The sequence below is a fragment of the Humulus lupulus genome, chromosome 9 (genome assembly GCF_963169125.1).
Source record: "Humulus lupulus chromosome 9, drHumLupu1.1, whole genome shotgun sequence".
Lineage (NCBI taxonomy): Eukaryota > Viridiplantae > Streptophyta > Magnoliopsida > Rosales > Cannabaceae > Humulus > Humulus lupulus.
In genome coordinates this window covers 9,975,527-9,981,797 of record NC_084801.1, presented here as the reverse complement: position 1 = coordinate 9,981,797, position 6,271 = coordinate 9,975,527, and positions in this window count along the sequence as shown.

Sequence of the window (6,271 nt, the reverse complement as noted above, 5' to 3'; positions counted from 1 at the left end):
GTGATCCACTAATTAAGCATATTTACATGGGAAAACTTATTAGTCAATATATATATATATTCAAAGAGTAATCAATAACCCACCCTGAAAGTTATATATGTGTATGAAAATATATATTACTCTTCATGGAAAAATAATAATATAATCAAAATCTCAATTAATACCTTGTAAACCCAAAAATGTTCTCACTTCCAAAAGAAGATATATATTCATGCACACTAATTGTTACAAGGACCGGAATTGTTGAAATTAATCAATAAATAAATTAATATATATATGCTCGTTTAAATATCACTCATGCATATGTGACCAATAAATAGTGTTTATCTTGAACTGTCTAAACTGCTCAATTCAGATATTTTTTATTATTATTAAATTCTTCCACTTTAAATATATAGCCTCTCAAGCAATTGGCACATTATTAACATTTTTGTTTGAATTTTGACCAATATTATTATTGTTACTTTGTACACTCAAAGATGTAATTCCATAAATTCACCAAATATTAAATTTCTTTCCCAATATAGCACTACAAAAATTTGACCCTCATTTTTCTTTTTTGTGTCACTTTTTGTTAGAAGAAACAATGTGACATGCAAGAGTTTTAACATTTCTTTGTAAGTAATGCAAAACATATTCCATGTTGCTTACAAGGCGATATGAAAACATAGAAAGAAACGACAAGATGAAAAAATTAAATTTTACGATATCATGTTGTAATTAAGCAATACATAACACATTTCATGTCACTATCAAAGTAGTGGAAGCTTATTACGTCATCCAAAATGTTGTCACGTACAAGCTCTCTTTTCTAAACCATTCTAGGTCCTTTTTTTTTAACGAAATCAAGCTCTTTTCTCCAATTTTTATGATAAAATTAAGTCTAACCTTTAAAATTTTGTGGTAACAAGATGATATTGAGTTAATTTTTTTTTTTTTGTAATGCCCGTGAGTTTGTTGACCATTCGATTTTTCTCGAAAATCATTTATGGCTCTGATCCTATATCTTCAACTTTTTTTCTTCTTTGATAAATCAGTGAATGAGCAATGGTGGGTTTGAAGCATGCTCGATGAATCTCAATGAGATTATGCAAAAGCCTATTCTTCAAATATTATTGCTTTGTTTCTTCTTGTTTTGTCTGATATTATTTTTCTTTTTTGGTGACCGATGATTTTGATTTTGATAATTTTTTGTTCTTGTTATTTATAGCTTGAACTTTAATTTTCCTTTTTTGAGGTTTGTTAGTCATATACAGTTATTTTTGGGGAGAATCAAGAGACTATAACAAACCCAAAAATTCTTAAGTACACTACTACAATATACACATATAATGACCCATAATTAAAAGCGGGTCATTAAAAGGTTTAGGATTTATTTCATGTCCCTTTTTTTGGGTCATGAAATGCATTTTACCAAGTCTATTTTAATGGGAAATTAAATGTAAAATGGGTCATGAAAAGTATTTTATTTTATTTATGTAGGAGATATTTGGCGTGTGGGGATTTTTGTTCAAAAAAATAGGGATTAATTTTCTGTCCCTTTATAAGTGACGGGAGACGTGTTCAATGTCCCGAAAAAGGGACGTAAAAGGCACGTGCCCATATTTTTTTTAGCATAAAGTCCTCGCAGCTGCATTTTCTCTCTTAGGCACGAGCGAAATAGAGAACCCAACAGCGAAAGCAAACGACATTCTCACCATTATCGGCGATTTGGAGCTCCAATCTAAGCATTTTTAGGTATGTTTTGAATTATTATTGATTGAGTTATATTTAAGTAATAATGTATAATGTGTTTATGGGGTGAAATTGATTTTTTTAGGGTTTATAGTTAGAGAAAGGGGTTTTCTCTTGAGGTACGATTTTTGGCATTGGAGTGTGATTTTCAGCTCCAATATGAGCATTTGAATGTATTTTTTTTTAATTATTACTGATTGGGTTATGTTTAAGTGATAATTTATAAATGTGTTTATGAGGTGAAATTTATTTTTTTAGGGTTTATAGTTAGAGAAAGGGGTTCTCTCTTGAGGTGCGATTTTTGTCATTGGAGTGTGATTTTCAGCTCCAATCCAAGCATTTGAAGGTATTTTTTTATTATTATTATTGCTTGTGTTATGTTTAAGAAGTAGTGTATTTAGTTATTTTGTTATTATATTTTGATTATTAGAGAGTATAATGTGTTTGAGTTGTGGATAAGAAATTGATAGTTTGAGAGTTTTATAGAATAGGGGTTCTTGAACACTTAGATTGCTATATATGATTTTGTTTTTCTTAATTTTGTATTTTTATTGATAGTATTCTTATTTTGTTCCAAAAATTAATTTAAATGAGAAAAATAAAAGAATTTTAAAAACAAAGTTTATTTAATTGATAAGTTATGCTTTATGAATTGATTGTGTTTACTTTTATATATTTTTGTTGGCTACAGTAAATATAATAATTAGTTATTTAGACATTATTTTCATGAATAGAATAATTAGTTATTTTAGGCATTATTTTCATAAATAGAATAGTTAGTTTTTAGACATTAATTAATAAATATATGTAAGAAAAGTTATAGATGTTTAATTTATTCTAAATTTAGGTTGTGGATCGCCTTGGCAAGGATTAAGACTACTTTAAAATTAATTAGCTCGTGTGCATTCGAAGTGAGATCAAGGTACATACATATCTTTTTCTTAATTATTTTACTAATTTGTATTATATATATCAATATTAGAGGAGTTTGAATATCTTAAATATTTATCCGTAGTGAAGGAGGTTCGGGGTTAAAAGTTGTGTGTTGCGGTGATAACGGAAGGTTGATAACTTGCATGTTTTAGTTAAGTAGTTCCAGGAATTCTTTGTTTGTGTGCTGCGGTGATAGAAGGAAGACACTTACTGTTTGCTGTTTGATTTGTTTGTGTTGTTTGTTTTGTAATTAACAGATGGTTAGGTCACTATTATAGGGGAGATGTTGCCCAATTTTTTCTAGATTTATATATATAAATATATATATATATATATACATATTATCTTATTGCATATGTGTTTTGGTTGTAGTGTTATTTATTTGATATTTTTTCAATTTCGTATTATTTTGTTTGGGAAATGGGGGAGACTCAAATTATACATTTTGTAGATGTCTTAAGTATGGAAATATAAAAAAGATGAATTTCAACAAGATCAAGGAGCACTTATATTTGTAATGGTATCGACAAAAGTTATACGGTTTGGTATAGTCATGGGGAGAGACCCCCAAGTAGAGTTGTAAATGTGGGCCGACTCAGCCCGGCCCGGCCCACATTTTCGTGCCTCCAATAAATTCGGGCCGGGCCAGGCGGGGCCATTTTTTAAAGAGTAGGCCCAACACGGCCCATGGGCCCAGACCATGTCGTGTCGGGCCGGCCCACTTTCTATATTCAGGCCCACTTTATTATTGCAAAAAAATGTGAGGATGGAAAATTGAACCATCCACCTCCTCTTTAACCATCAATGGACTTACCACGAAGCCAAATACATTTCTTTGTTTAAATTATAATTTTAGATATTTTTATATACTTTTTAACAATATTTTACACAAAATTATATCAAAGAAAATTATTAAAATTTTAATACCTACTAAGAAATGCTAAAAAATTTAACTCAAAAATCTTAAAATAGATTAATATAATTATAAAAATATAAACATTGAGAAAAATAAGACTTCTATTATCATTTTAATTTATTAATAATTGACAAATAAAAATTTATTATGATTATTAATGTCAAAATATCGGGCTTTTTATCGTGTCATGCTTTCGGCCTAGTTTGTTTGTGCTTTCATGTCGTGCCCTCGAGCTTGTCGTGTCGTGCCGTGCTCAGGCCCATGTCTTGACGTGCCAATTTTCAATTCGTGTCGTGCCTAGCCCATGCCCATATTTTTTCATGTCATGTTGTACTCATGGCGGTTTCATGCCGTGCTAGAAAGTCTGGCCCGCATTTACAGCTCTACCCCCAAGTAGAGTAGATCCCCCTCATAGGATTAATGAAACAAGGAAGAATGGTATGGAAGAGGTGTTTCAAGATCCATTAGATGAAATGATTGATGATGCAAGTTATGGATCATCAGTAGACCCAATTAAGTTTGAGACACTTCTTAGTGACACTAAGAAAACGATTTACCCAGGTTGTAAAAATTTATAAACTTATCAACGCTCCTTAGGGTGTACAACTTGAAAGCTAAACACGACTGGAGTGATTGAAGTGTAACAAATTTACTAAATTTTTTGAAGGATTGGTTGCCTAATTGTGATGTCGATGTCCTTTTATGAGGCAAAAAAAAAAAATGTTCATTGGCATATAATATGAGACAATGATCAACGCTTATGATCACTACTTAAGGTCTAAAAATTTACAAGTCCCACCTAAACCAACTATTCAACAACTAAAAGTATGTAATTGTGTAACGCCCCAATTTTCCTACTAAGGCTTAGTGCCTTGATTAGGGGGCAGAAGGAAAATAATTGATTTAATTGCATTATTATGTGACGATATGTATGATTATATGAATTATGTGAGTTATATTATAATATGACTGTATTTGCATGTCTAGGTGTATTAAGCATGCATGTGGGCCCGTTTCTTATTAGAAAGGCATTTTTGTAATTTTTGGCCCATTGAGGGCGTATTTGAATGTATATATATGTGTGTGTTATATGATTGAGACCACATTATTATGTGGATATATTTGGGTTATTCGGCAGGAGGCGATCCTAGGGAACAAGTTAGCGGTTTAGTCATAACAGAGTCAAATACCCAACTTGGGGTGAGCCTAGGGGTATTTTAGTAATTTTGTATACTACCGGGATTTATTGGATAATGGGAAATTATTTGGTAATTATTGGAGGATATTAGAAGTAACGAGAATCATGAGGAATTAATTTGGATTAGCAGGAAAGGTGGCAATGATAGTTTTTCCCTTGAGGGCGTTAGAGAGTAAGCTAAAGGGCAAGGGGTATTTTAGTCATTACTTGCCTAAAAGAGAGATATACTCAGCCAATTCAGAACCAAGAAACATTCTCAGCTTCTCTCTCTCTCTCTCTCTATGTTGGCTTGGATTTGTGAGGAAGATTAGTGGAGTTTAAGGCTTCGAAGCTTGAAGGCTTGAGGCTAGAATTGGATTAACTGCAGCTAGGAGGTCATAATTCACAATTGAGGTAAGGTTGTAAACCTTGTTTTGATTAATTTTGATTTGGTTCTAAGAGTGTTCTTGAGCTTTGAGGCTCAAGGTGATGATTTTGAGTTTTGATGGGGTTTGATTGGGTTTAAGGTTGGGTTTTGATGGTGATAATGTGTTGATGATGCTTTGGGACTCAATTGTGGCTTTGGGACTGCCTTGGGGTGGATTAGGAGGAAATTGGCTTGGAAAAACAATCAAAGTACGTAGGGGAATAGGCGTGGTGGGCCCAATGTATACAACAACAAAAAATTTCATTTCTCATATAAACAGTTTATATGATCAAGAAAACATCCAGACAGAAACATTAACATACAATATTATTAATCATGCAACATATATATAAATATACAATATATTTATATATCATATAAACATATACATAAATATTCAAGAACATGAGTATTTACCTCTTGAAGCCTATTAAGTGTCTTTGAGTCTTTTTGTATATATATCGATCTTCCTATCCAATGCTTTGAGTACTTAAACCACGATCTTCCGGAGTGTTCTCTACACCTCAAGATGTGTGTAAGCACATAGAAAACATGAGTTTGTAATTTAGAAATCACAAGTATTTCTCAACATATGAGAACTTGGATTATGATCTGAGAAATGTTTAGATAAAGAAGAAGTAGATAATCTTTTTGTCTGACAAAATTTCTGAAAACTATTCTCTTGTATGTATTTTCTTCTTATTATTCTATATCATATATATATATGTTATTCTATTACCTTATTATTCCTAATAATAATAGTAATATAATAATAATATCATAATAACGATAAGAATTGATTTAGGTAAATATCTAACTTATACAATTTAAAAAAAAATCTATTTTCAAATTATTAATTAATTAAAAAAATAAAATAAAAACAACACTAATACAATATAAGTGCAGTGCTACACGCATGGCACATTCCCTGGACTGTGTCATGTGTGAACTGCTACATTCTCTTTTTAGGGATATTTCATTTTCTTTTTTTTATTTAACTAAAATCAATCTTACACAAAATAAGGTATTTATCTTTTTAAGGAAAAGATGACATCCATATTTCAAAATTTAAATTTTAAATTCA